Source organism: Canis aureus, chromosome 23 (genome assembly GCF_053574225.1).
Source record: "Canis aureus isolate CA01 chromosome 23, VMU_Caureus_v.1.0, whole genome shotgun sequence".
In the NCBI taxonomy this organism is placed as follows: Eukaryota; Metazoa; Chordata; class Mammalia; order Carnivora; family Canidae; genus Canis; species Canis aureus.
Window position 1 is genome coordinate 49,997,266 of NC_135633.1, and position 12,936 is coordinate 50,010,201.

Here is a 12,936-nt window from a genome sequence, read left to right on the forward strand (position 1 = left end):
AAAGGGGATAGTAGAGTAGTTCTTTTGAAGTGGCATAAATTGCTATGTAGTGTATTATTATCAAGATCAATCCTGAGGACACTGTACCCATCTAACTCCTAAAGAGTCAGCTGAAATCAGAAGTATGCTGCTTGCAAGGCTGAAGGAAAAATAATCATATTTTAACATGAAAGCAAGAGTGTGACACTTTCATGAAATTTCTCATATGTTTTGATAAAGACTTGTATTTCCTTTCTGGAATTCTACTCTAACAAATAAGTATTTATAATAGAATCCAGCTTCTGTGATTCTACATAATAATAATAATAATAATTGTAAAATAATGATATTTGATATTTTTAGGACCTTCTAGATTTTAGGTACTTATATCAAAATTTACAAATATTATTTCTAAACTTTCCAACAACTTGGCAAAATAGGTAATATTATCTTTCTATATATTAAGAGGCCAATATGTAAATAGAAAGATTAAATAAACTTTGTGTTAGATTACATCACTTAGTAGAGTCAGAACTCAACTCAGATTGATCTGTATCCAAAGTTCACATACTATTTTTTATACCGTATTCAATAATTTTGCCTCAAAATTCTTATCTCCCTTAGAATTTTAGAATGTGAACTTATTTGGAAAATAGGATCTTTGCAGATGTTATCATGTTAAATGTGGTAATTCTGAGTTAGAGTGGGCCCTAATTCAATATGCCTGGTGTCCTTATAAGAAGAGAAAAACAGAGACTCAAACACAGGAAAAATGCCATGTGAAGATGATGGAAGAGATTTGCATGATGTGTCTATAAACAAGAATATCAAGGATTGTGGCTCAGAGAAAAGCATAAACTGATAATACTAGAACCTTCAAAAAGAATATGGCCCTGATGACAGCTTAATGTGGGGCTTTTTAAGCCATTCACTTTGTGGTAATTTGTTACCACAGCCCTGCAGTATTAATATACTTCGTGATAAGTATATAAAAATGCTATTGCTTGAAAGTTTGACATTAGCAGATATTTTTTCTGTTATATACATCTCAGAAAAAAACAAAACAAAACAAAAACAAAACCTCTATTTCTTTCTATTTTAATTTCAGCCACATTAAATTTTAAATTACTAGTTATTATTTCTCCTTTTTGCATAATGCATAGCTTAAATAACTCCAAACATATCTTCATCAGAAAAAATCATACATTATCATTGGCAATTTGAGCATCATTTCTTTCTTATGTAAAATGAGTATGTTTGAAGGAGTTAATGAAAATACTTCTATAAGATCTGAAAAACTATAAAGTTTAAATACCCTAACAATGGGTGACAATGCTGAAATTTACCTAAGCTGCTGTGTAAATGTTCAAAAGTTTTAACCACAGCAAGTCTGGTGAACAGACCATTCTTTTTGTGTTTATTTAGTGGAACAACTCAAATCTTAGAAGACAGAAATATCTTCAGCTCAGTCATTGTGCTTCGATTTGTGACAAGATGCAATCTATTTTTCCTTAAGCTTCTTCTTACTTTAATAGCCTTTGGTATTTGTATTGGTAGGAAAATAATAGAAAAATTGCCAGTGAAAAGGCTAATGCTAATCCATGCAAATAATACAAAATCGATGTGTCTATATATGTGGTCATCAATCACACACTGAGAAGGACCTATAAAAAAGTGTAGATAGAGATCTTACTTAGAAAATAACAGTTGAATATAATCATTCTACCGATCTCTATTTCACAAGTTATCTTTAAAAGTCCCATTCTGCAGTTCTCAAGGAGAGCCAACACTTCCTTACTGAGAAAAACAGTAAAGAAACTCAATAAGATAGTTTGATTTTATTCATGGTATTCTTGTCCCTCACATTTTAATAATGACAACCTGAAAAATAAACAAACTCTGACACCGTTTAGTGCAGACTGTTCCTGTTAAACAACTTTTCTACACTATAGTTAGTTGCATGCTAGGATCTAGTAAAGTGTTAATAAAAGAGAGAGATGTTATGGTTTTCATACTACAAAACAAAATCTTAAAAAAACTCAAGAGACTATTGAATTATATGTCTATGAGCTTCTGGCTTTTATTTGTATTATTACACTTTGTGATAAGCTGTAATGTCAAAATGTCATTAAAAAACAAACAAACAAGGTGTTAAAAGTTGGAGGGCAGCTCAGAAATATTCTAGAAAAATTATCTCAGGATCTCTAATTCTCATACCAGAAGCTATAATACAACTATAACTGCAACTATATTTGCAACTATGCTGCAAATAGAATGAGAGGACAGCTCACAGACTGAGAGAAAATATTTGCAAAAATATATTTGATAAAGGACTGTTATCCAAAATACATAAAGAACTCTTAATATTCAATAATAAGGAAAAAATTAAAAATGGGCAAAAGACATGAAAGATACCTCATCATAGAAAATAAAAAGATGACGGGGAGCCCGGGTGGCTCAATGGTTTAGCCCCACCTTCAGCCCACGGCGTGATCCTGGAGACTCGGATGGAGTCCCATATCCAGTTCCCTGCATGGAGCCTGCTTCTCCCTCTGCCTGTGTCTCTGCCTCTCTCTCTGTGTCTTTCATGAATAAATAAGTAAAATCTTAAAAAAAAAGAAGAAGAAGACAAAAAGATGGCAAATAAGTATATGAAAACATGGTAAATTAAAGCAAAAAATGAGATATCACCATACAACTTTCAGAATGGTAAAAACCCAAAGCACTTAAAACACCATAGTCTGGCTGGGATATAAAGCACCAGGGCACCTAATTTATTGCTGGTGGGAACGCAAAATACAGTCACTTTGGAAGATAGTTTTGCAGTTTCTCACAAAACTAAACATGTTCCTACCATACAACCCAGCAATTGTAACCCATGCTATTTACCCAAATGAATTGAAAAGGTATATCCATACAAAAGCTTGTCTATGAATGTGTACAGAAGCTTTGTTCCTAAGCAACACAACTTTGAAACAACCAAGATGTCCTTCAGGAAGCAAAAAGAGGCAACTTAATTTCAAGCAAGTCTTCAGAAAGAAAAACTAATGCCCATACGGTATTTACTGTGGTGTTAAGTATTAGAAGATTAGTAAATTCATATACAATGTAAGTAATAACATTTATTTTTTAAAACCATACGTATTTTATAAAATTTAGTGGTTAAATTAGTACATGTCCAAGTTTGATATTCAAATAATTATAATTCAATAATTATATTTCTCTGGAAAGCCTTCTTTCTATTACCATTCATTACTTGTTATTTTAAGTTTATAAGCGAACAAAACAAAAACAAGATCAGGGAATGCACAGTTTAATATTTACAAGTCCTTGTAGTCTCTGGATAATCATGTTTTTATTTGTTTCTAATGACCTGAATCAAAATAGTCACTAGCCTTTCCATTTTTATCTTCCTGAGAAGGGCAATGGCATCATAGCAATTAAAATCTACATGACTTTTTATTAAACACTGTTGGCATTTCCACTTTATAACAAATAACAGCAAATCAATGATTTTGTTTCAACAGAATAGTTTTTTCTATTTTTATTTTTTTTCATTATTTTTGAACTTACAAAAAGGATGAACACTAATATAAAAACTCCCTTAGATCAGGAGTCTACAGTTCCAGGGGCAATTTAAAGTTGTTAACTGTTTTTAAAAATTGAGTTTTATTGGAACAAAACTATGCATATTTTTTATATGTTGTGTATGGCTTTTGCACTACAGATATAGTCTTGAGAAGCTGTAGCAGAGACTATATGGGAACAAAGCCTAAAATATTTACTATCTGGCCCTTTAGAGAAAAAGCTTGTCAACCTCTGATTTATATGTACTGGTTAGTAACATTTTGCTACATTTGTTGTATTTCTATATCTATAATTTATTTATATTTACTTATGCAGATAAATATAAACATATATACACACATACATACATACATGCATATATACATCTATACTTTTCTCTGAACCATTTGAAAATAAGTGGCTAATGTGACACTTAAGATCAAGGACATTATAATGCATAAATATTTAATAACGGTATAATTCTATTACCTAACATACAATTCATATGCAAATATCTTCAATTGTCCCAATCCAGGATTCAGTCAAAGGTTATGTAGTGTATTTGGTGTCATATCTCTTGAAACTCCATTCATCTATAATGCCCCTTGATTTATCTTTCATGGAATTTACATTTTCACAAAGTCCAGGAAAACTGCCTTGTGTTTTACAATTTGTGTTTGTATAATGGCTTCCTATTGAATATATTAAATATGCATGACATTATACGGACAATGATGCATACTTCCCATTTCATCATATGAAAGGCTTTATGATGTCAGTTTGTTCTATGATTGGTGGGTTTGCATTACTTGAATAAGATGAGATTTTCTCCATTCTAAAGGTATAATTGATAAGTGATGTATGAAATGACATCTTGAAATTGTGTGAATGTACTGATCCACCACAATTTTACATAATAATTTTAGCATGCATTGGTGAGCTTGGCTTTAATGAATTATTACATTAGAAAACATGAAGTGAAAATTTTCTAATTTTCAAATTCTATTTTTCCTTCTACATATATGCCCTAGCATTCCTCTGTAAAAGGAGATGTGCATTCCTTTTTACGCATTTTTCTTTCTTAAATGTGTTATACATATATTATATATATCTATAGAGATATAGAAATATATATAATAGAGTCATGGATTTTTATTCAATATGAAGTAATACATTACTTGTAATATATTTTTTGATACTTAAATTATGTCAAATTGTTATTGGAAGCCTCTTCCACAGGCACTTTTGTCCTTTCGTCTCCTCTATTAATTTATTATTTCCTTGAATTCTGAGACAACAGAATATTCTAGGCTCAAATTTTCATTAGATTATAATTTACCATTTTGTCTTTCTTTTGGAAAAAATATGGATGCATCTGTGTGTTTTCTTTATTTCTCTTATAAAATCAGCATATCATAAATATACTTTTTCTTCTTGCTTTTATCTCTTAACACTACATCCTAGAAATAACTCCATATTAGTTCATAGAAAATTTTTTTTCCAATTGCATAAATCTCTAAAAATGGGTGGACCATAGTCTCTTCAATGAATTTCCTATGAACCTATATTTAGGTCATTTCCAATATTTGTTCTTATAGATAATAGTGCAATAATACACTAGTGTGATTCTTTGTCAGATTTATGGAGTTACGTACTTAGGATGAATTCCTAGAGGGAAGTCTACACAGTCAAAAGATAAATGTTTTGTTAGACTTTTGCCAAATTTCCTTCTATATTGTTTAATCATTTCAAAACCTCACATTAATTTATGAAAATACCTATTTCCTCACAACTTCATTGTGTTGCTAAATTATTAAATTATTTCTATCTTATAGGTAAGAAATGGCATCTTAGTCTAATAAGTAAACTTTAGCATCTTTTCATATGCTAAAAACCAGTTTTAAAGTTTCTTTTGATAAACAGCATATATATATACATATATACGTACCCATGTGATAAGGTGTAAGAATCTCAACTGCACAATTTATTATATACTAGCATTGTATTTGACAAGCTTGCCAAATTTATTTATTAATTATAATAATTATTTTATATGGTTTAACATTTTCCATAAATCCTAAAACCTGCATAATGAAAGTTTTACTTCTTCACTTACAACTTGTATCAGTTTTCATTGCCCTATGCTGAATAAAGATGGAATGAACAACATGAGATCAGGAAAGAAAAACATTCAGTATTCAGAATTATGTATGATATTAGGATGTAGTAGGGTTTGGTCCATTTTGTTTAATTTTTTTTTTTAAATTTAGACTTGCATACTTTGTGACTTAGTTCAAGTGATTTATTTGTTTACATTTAATGAAATAATTAATTCTACCATCTATCTTGCTATGCTTTCCTTTATTCCTACTTTCCCTCATTGTTTTTGATTAGTCAAATTTTATGTTATTATCATTCATGGCATTCATTGCATTGATGGAAAAACAACAAGGTATTTAAGGAGCTTTAGACGATTAATTTTGAAAAACTTCAGGCTATTTTCTGGTGCTAAAACTAAATATGATTGCCCTTAAAAATGCACTGAATCTGATTTTCCTCCCTTTGTTTCTAAAGGTTTCTATATTTCATGAAATTTTAGAGTTAAAAGATCCTGGCCAAAACCTTCAGCAAATTCTCAGGAGAAAAAATGTATTCTATGTTATAGAAATTAGTTAGAAACAGAATACTTTGTATTCCTCCATGAGAGCTATGAAGGTTTAATTTTCTCCCTAACTAACCCAAAAGGAGCCTGTGGTAGGCAAGTGATCATCTTTTCTGTCCTCTTGCTCCCTGCATTTAGTTCATTGTTCCGCTCCTCCCTGTAACTCTACGTCTTTTGCAATGCCATTTATCTCTATTTGAGGACGTTCCTCTATATAAAAATAAACAACAACAACTTTATTTTTAAAAATACCAATAAACCAAGTATCTATTTCTTGGTGATTGGCTGTACTTTTAAGAAATTTTATTTGGGGGATATATTTTACAATCACTTGAAAGTTTCACTTTAGCTTGAATCATGTCTATAGACCTGAAATCATGTCTATAGATTATGCTTTGGCACAGTCATCAGAAGGGAATTGTACCAATCTCCTAAATCTTTGCAGATGCTCTGTAGCTAAGTCATTCCAAACTGATTGTTATTATGGCCACACTGAGTGGTTTTACTGTGCCATTGGCATAATGCTTGGCTGTAAAAAGACTTGCCCTTGAATGATAACATTTTGTATTTTCTGCTAACATAGTTTCTTATTTCCAATGACATTTGGAAGTAAAATATCTCGTTTTTTTGTTATGTCATTTTCATATATATATATATATATATATATATATATATATATATTATCTTTTAACAATGAAAAGTCATGGAGAATGATATAAAACTTCTGAGATACAGATTTCCTGGGTCTGGCTAGGTTGGATTATAATTTGTCAGACTATTCAGGATGACTCTTCATGTCATTTTGGAAATGAAGATTAGTATCTAATCTATTTAAAGGAATATAAACATACATAGTGATAAAGTGATTAATGTTTTATCTACCGAAGAGTTTTTATCCAACAAAAACAACTTTAAAACACAGATTTAATCTTGAGAGAAAGAAACAAAATAATTATCTTAAAAATAATTTTAAGAATTTTTTAAATTGTCATATTTGATGTACTCATATTTAATAGTAGTTTCCTTTGGGCATATGCATAACTATTATATATGTTGATACATATAGGCATAGATAAACAGATCTGTCAATATGTATGTATATACATCATATATGTGTATATTCTAAAAGTAGAACATTGAATTTTTGCTTTGAATTATGGTAATTAATAATATTCAGCATTAATGTATTTGAAATGAAGTGTTCATTAAAGGAATATTCTTAATTTTACTAGAGGGATGCCCTTTTTTTTCATATTCTCTTTTTTTAATGTCAAGAAGGAAAGGAACAATTCCTTTAAATACTAAATAAAGACAAAATAATCAAGAGTTATCAGAGTATGTGTTGATAATGAATCATACATATCTCTCTATGCTAAGGTTAATTTGGAGAAAATTCAAAGGTTCTATCAGTCATTATCTTCATAGAACTTGTATTTTTATCAATACTTTTATGTTCTAGGTAAAAATGTTCTCTTTTCTTAAAATATCTTTTATTTTTGTTAACCACTGGTTATTTATTCAATACCTATTGTGCAGACGCTCTGTCCAAGCACCGGCCCAATAACGAAGTCTCTCACCCCATAACGGCCACATTCACTGGAGCCCCAGAGCATGCACATAACTGTTAAGAGCAAAAGCAGCCACACCTAAGCATCCTGTGGGTGCACAGAGGAAGAGGAAACTAACTTTCCTATGAGACACGGAAATGTCAGGGAAAGCTTCATTAGATACGAATATTTAAGGGTTTAAAGTATTAAGTTTAAAAACAAATATCTGCTTTTTACAAGCCATTTAATAGATTTTTAAAAATCTCTCTGAATGTATTTTTCCTTTGTAGTTGTCACATATGTTTTCATTTTCTCAGGTCATTTTTTTTAAAGAAAATAAAGTGGCTAGTAATGATTTCTATACAATTTTATACGGAGATTAAAATATATAGTAATATTGTTTTTTAGAAGTAAAATATTACTCTCAGTGTCTTTTCCCTTCCTCTCTCCCCTATTTCTTCTATGACTCTAGTTCCTTTGTTATGATATTCAATAAAGCTTTTGTTCTGCTAACTTTTATTGTTCAAGTTTTGAGAGCCAAGTGGGGCTTGGATAAATATACAGCAGTGCCCTCTACTGGAGAGAAGTCCTTCAACACATGCAGAAAATGCCTCGAGTATAAGGAAGGATGTGTTATCTTACAGAAAACTCAATGACCAATAAAAAAATAAAATAAAATAAAAACTGGCTGCTAAAAATAGTAATCATATTATTTTAACTAGATAGACTTGTAGCAAAACTTCTCTGACCTTTTTCCAATGACCAGTAAAGCTCAGGTACTGAACACAGCTGTTTGATAGCTCCAGTATGATGATGAGGTGTAAACAGACTTTCTGCTTTCTTCAGGAACTCTATTTTGGAAATGAGTCTCTCTTTTACTTCTAACTAAAATATCATGTTGAGTTTTTCATTTTGTTTACTTTTTTAATGTTCTTCTTCATCAGGACAACTACCCTTCTACTTCCCAGGTAGCCAAGTTTTGATGATTATTATTACAACTTTGAAAGTGTTAAATTGAGCAGATTTTTACCACAGTGTTGCATTCACTGTACTATTTATGCTTTTTGACAGTTTTATATTCAAGAAAAGTAAGGTTTATAGTAAGGCAAGAATATATTTTGAAGTTCATCATGTCCTTTAAATAGCACATTTACATACTGCCCATGGATATTTAAATTTTTGCCCATGGTTAGAAATGTTCTGTATCTCTTCTTCACAGACATAAAACCTCTGTTCTCTCATTCAGTTTTTTGCTTTTTTTTTTTAGCCGATAGCCGTGAAATTTAATACTAAATGTTTAAGTCTAACAAAATAAATTATGAATATACAAATGCATAATTGAGGAAATAGATGATGCCACAATAAGGTCTCAGCTTCAAAAATGACATATTTGGAATATATAGTGTGCCCCTGAATTTTTCTAGTACTGAACACTGTTTCTTAGAGACTTGATGGCAATTTTTTGCAAGTTCAATAAACAATTGTTAATCCTCAAGAGAAAACACACACACAAAATGTTCTTGACAGTTTTGTTCTATTAGAGTTGCAAATGTGTGGTTGCCAAGGGTATGTTTCTAAATTGAGAACTTTAAATGCCTCTTCTTTAAATACTGAGGAAACATCAAGAGTAGCAAAGTTGGTTTTTACTGCCAAAACATTTCAAATTGAGTAAGAATAATAGTGTCAATTATACCGTCTCACATCTATATGACATGATTTTAAAATCTTAAAAAAAAAAGAAATCAAAGGTGAGAAGTTTTATCAGTGATGAATTTTCAGGAACAGTCTTTGGATATGTCTTGAGTGAATGCATTAAACAAGTTTTTAGATTTTTTTTAGTTGAGTCTATTCAACACTAAGAAATATTATTATCCTGATCAACTTGAGCAATGATTAAGTCTATGATTTGAGCGATGATTAGGTCTACGACTGTCTTATTCTAAAAAAATAGTTAATTAAGATTTAATTAAACTATTTTATTATTCTGTATACTTTTAAAAAATATATATTTCTTAGTGTCTAATAGAGTCTCTTTAAGCATGGTATTCTTTTTAAAAACTATTATACAGTGGATTAGATGGATAAAAATTTGTATATCTGTGCTCTTGGAATGGCTTGATCTTATTATCCTTCTTCATTTAATTGTGGGGAAAAATAATAGCTCTGTTGAATGCTATATAAATAAATTGGTCTCCTCTTCATATCCCTAGTTACTGTGATTATATGTCAGAGAGAGGCAGCCAAACTAAAGTTCATGACAGGTTAAGAGCATAATTGAGAAAGTAACCTGTTGTTTTATTACATGACCTGAGAACTTCTCCAAGGGCAGATAAAAAATTTTAAAAAACAATTAGATTTATTACTATTAGTATTATTACTTTGGTATGGAGTTGAAGAATGATGAGTTCAAAAGCAACTAAAATGATAAAAGTTTCACTACTTTTGAACATCATTGAAATTCATATGAATGGTTTTCTCTGTTTGATAAATTTATAAAAGGGTTTGGAAATTATTTTTATTACTTCCTTTTGGCTGAATCTCAAAACATTCTGAATGGGCAGATATGTCATTTTTCTCAATATCCAGATAAACAGAAAAGACTATAAATGGTTTTAAAGTTTATTTATTTATTTATTTATTTATTTATTTTATTTTATTTTTTTTATTGGTGTTCAATTTACTAACATACAGAATAACCCCCAGTGCCCGTCACCCATTCACTCCCACCCCCCGCCCTCCTCCCCTTCTACCATCCCTAGTTCGTTTCCCAGAGTTAGCAGTCTTTACGTTCTGTCTCCCTTTCTGATATTTCCCACACATTTCTTCCCCCTTCTCTTATATTCCCTTTCACTATTATTTATATTCCCCACAATATGAGAACATATAATGTTTATCCTTCTCCGATTGACTTACTTCACTCAGCATAATACCCTCCAGTTCCATCCACGTTGAAGCAAATGGTGGGTATTTGTCATTTCTAATGGCTGAGGAATATTCCATTGTATACAAAAACCACATCTTCTTTATCCATTCATCTTTCGATGGACACTGAGGCTCCTTCCACAGTTTGGCTATTGTGGACATTGCTGCTAGAAACATCGGGGTGCAGGTGTCCCGGCGTTTCACTGCATCTGTATCTTTGGGGTAAATCCCCAACAGTGCAATTGCTGGGTCGTAGGGCAGGTCTATTTTTAACTCTTTGAGGAACCTCCACACAGTTTTCCAGAGTGGCTGCACCAGTTCACATTCCCACCAACAGTGCAAGAGGGTTCCCTTTTCTCCACATCCCCTCCAACATTTGTGGTTTCCTGCCTTGTTAATTTTCCCCATTCTCACTGGTGTGAGGTGGTATCTCATTGTGGTTTTGATTTGTATTTCCCTGATGGCAAGTGATGCAGAGCATTTTCTCATGTGCATGTTGGCCATGTCTATGTCTTCCTCTGTGAGATTTCTCTTCATGTCTTTTGCCCATTTCATGATTGGATTGTTTGTTTCTGTTGAGTTTAATAAGTTCTTTATAGATCTTGGAAACTAGCCCTTTATCTGATAGGTCATTTGCACATGTCTTCTCCCATTCTGTAGGTTGTCTTTGAGTTTTGTTGACTGTATTTAATTGAGAGAGAAAGAGAGAGCAGAGGTGAGGAGGGGGAGAGAAAGAGAGAGGAAGAGAGAGTCCTAAGCAGACTTCCCACACTGAATGTGGAGCCAGATTCAGGCAGGGCTCAGTCTCATGACCCTGAGATCACCACTAGGGCCAAAAACAAGACTTAGCCACTTAACAGGCTGTGCTCTCAGGCTCCCCTATAAATGTGTTTAAAAAAAAAAAACAAAAAAAAAAACAAAGCAAAACTACCATTTCATGCTTCATGACAAAAAAAAAAGAAACAAAGAAAGAAAATATCCATTGCCTTCCAATCATCTAATCCAACTTCTTTAAGCATTTCATTAATCCATAGTTATTTTAATATTGAATAGTGAATAATTCTATATAAATACAGACATTAAGAAAAAAGCTTTTTTATAAATTATTTTTGTATTTTTTAAACTGTAGACTTTAAGCCGACAGAAGAAATGAAATGATTGAGTGTATCACTCTGAGCAAGGTATTCATTTTCTCCATTCAGACTGATTTGGATGTTCGAAACAGAATTTTGGATTGATTTCAGTTGGAATAGTTGTAAGCTAAACTGTTTCATGAATACAAAATTAGGACTTCCAAATTTTCCTCCTTGTGGAGCCAAATAAACTGGTGATCATTCTTTGGCCATATTTACTTAAAATCTGTGTTTCAAAACCTGATTCAGTGTTAACTTTCTAGTAGCCAGGTAAATTCCCAGTTTGCTTTAGAATACTTATGGTAATAGTGGAGATTTATTTCTGGTTCAAGTACTTTACATGTATTATATCTTCAGATTCTTGTAAAGAATAGCATTATAATTCCTACCATAAGAATGATGAAACTGAGGCATAGAAAGGATAAGTAATTTATCAGAAATCTTACAGCTATGTGTAAACTTTGTCTACTTCACAAAGGAAGATCTTATTACATCAATATGCAGGCAAGAACAAAATCCCTGCACATGGCCATAAAAGCAAAGTATAATCTCTCAGAGGCCATGCAACCCACCATAACTCCTTTTTCTATTGCTCTGTTGATACAGCAGGCACCTCAGCTGTCACTCTTCCTTATCATCAGGACCCCTCACTATATCCTGGAACATGCTTTCATGGCACATGAACCTTATCCTCCTTACAATTAAATTGCTCATGGTTTCTTGAAATATATGTGTGAGAAGGGACAGAGTGTTGGTTGAAGACAGGAGTCTGGACACGGATATTACAGGCACTGCCATGATCCTTAAAAATATTTTGTCAAACATTTCTTCTTTTCCTTGCAGATAAACTACTAGTACTTTCTTTTACCATTGTCTTCAAGTCATTTTATTTATATATTTGATTCCATTTTCAAAGTGATTAATTATATTTTATATATGCAGTCTCCTTTTCTCTCAACAGAATATATATTAACACTTTCTATATTAGTAGGCATATGAGCAGATGTGTGAAATTGTATTTTTTAATGCTGAAGAAGTTTAAGGCAGGAGATGAATGTGACTAATAATAAAAGATTTAAAGTGAGTATGATTAGAATTGGACTTAGAGAAGAATGTTGGATTTAGC

General features: G+C 31.5%; 1 protein-coding gene across 4 annotated transcripts in view; it reads left to right on the top strand.

Annotated features, from left to right (window-relative positions):
• CNTN5 (contactin 5) overlaps positions 1–12,936 on the top strand; it is a 1,290,695-nt gene that overhangs the window by 751,605 nt on the left and 526,154 nt on the right. The window lies entirely within an intron of this gene.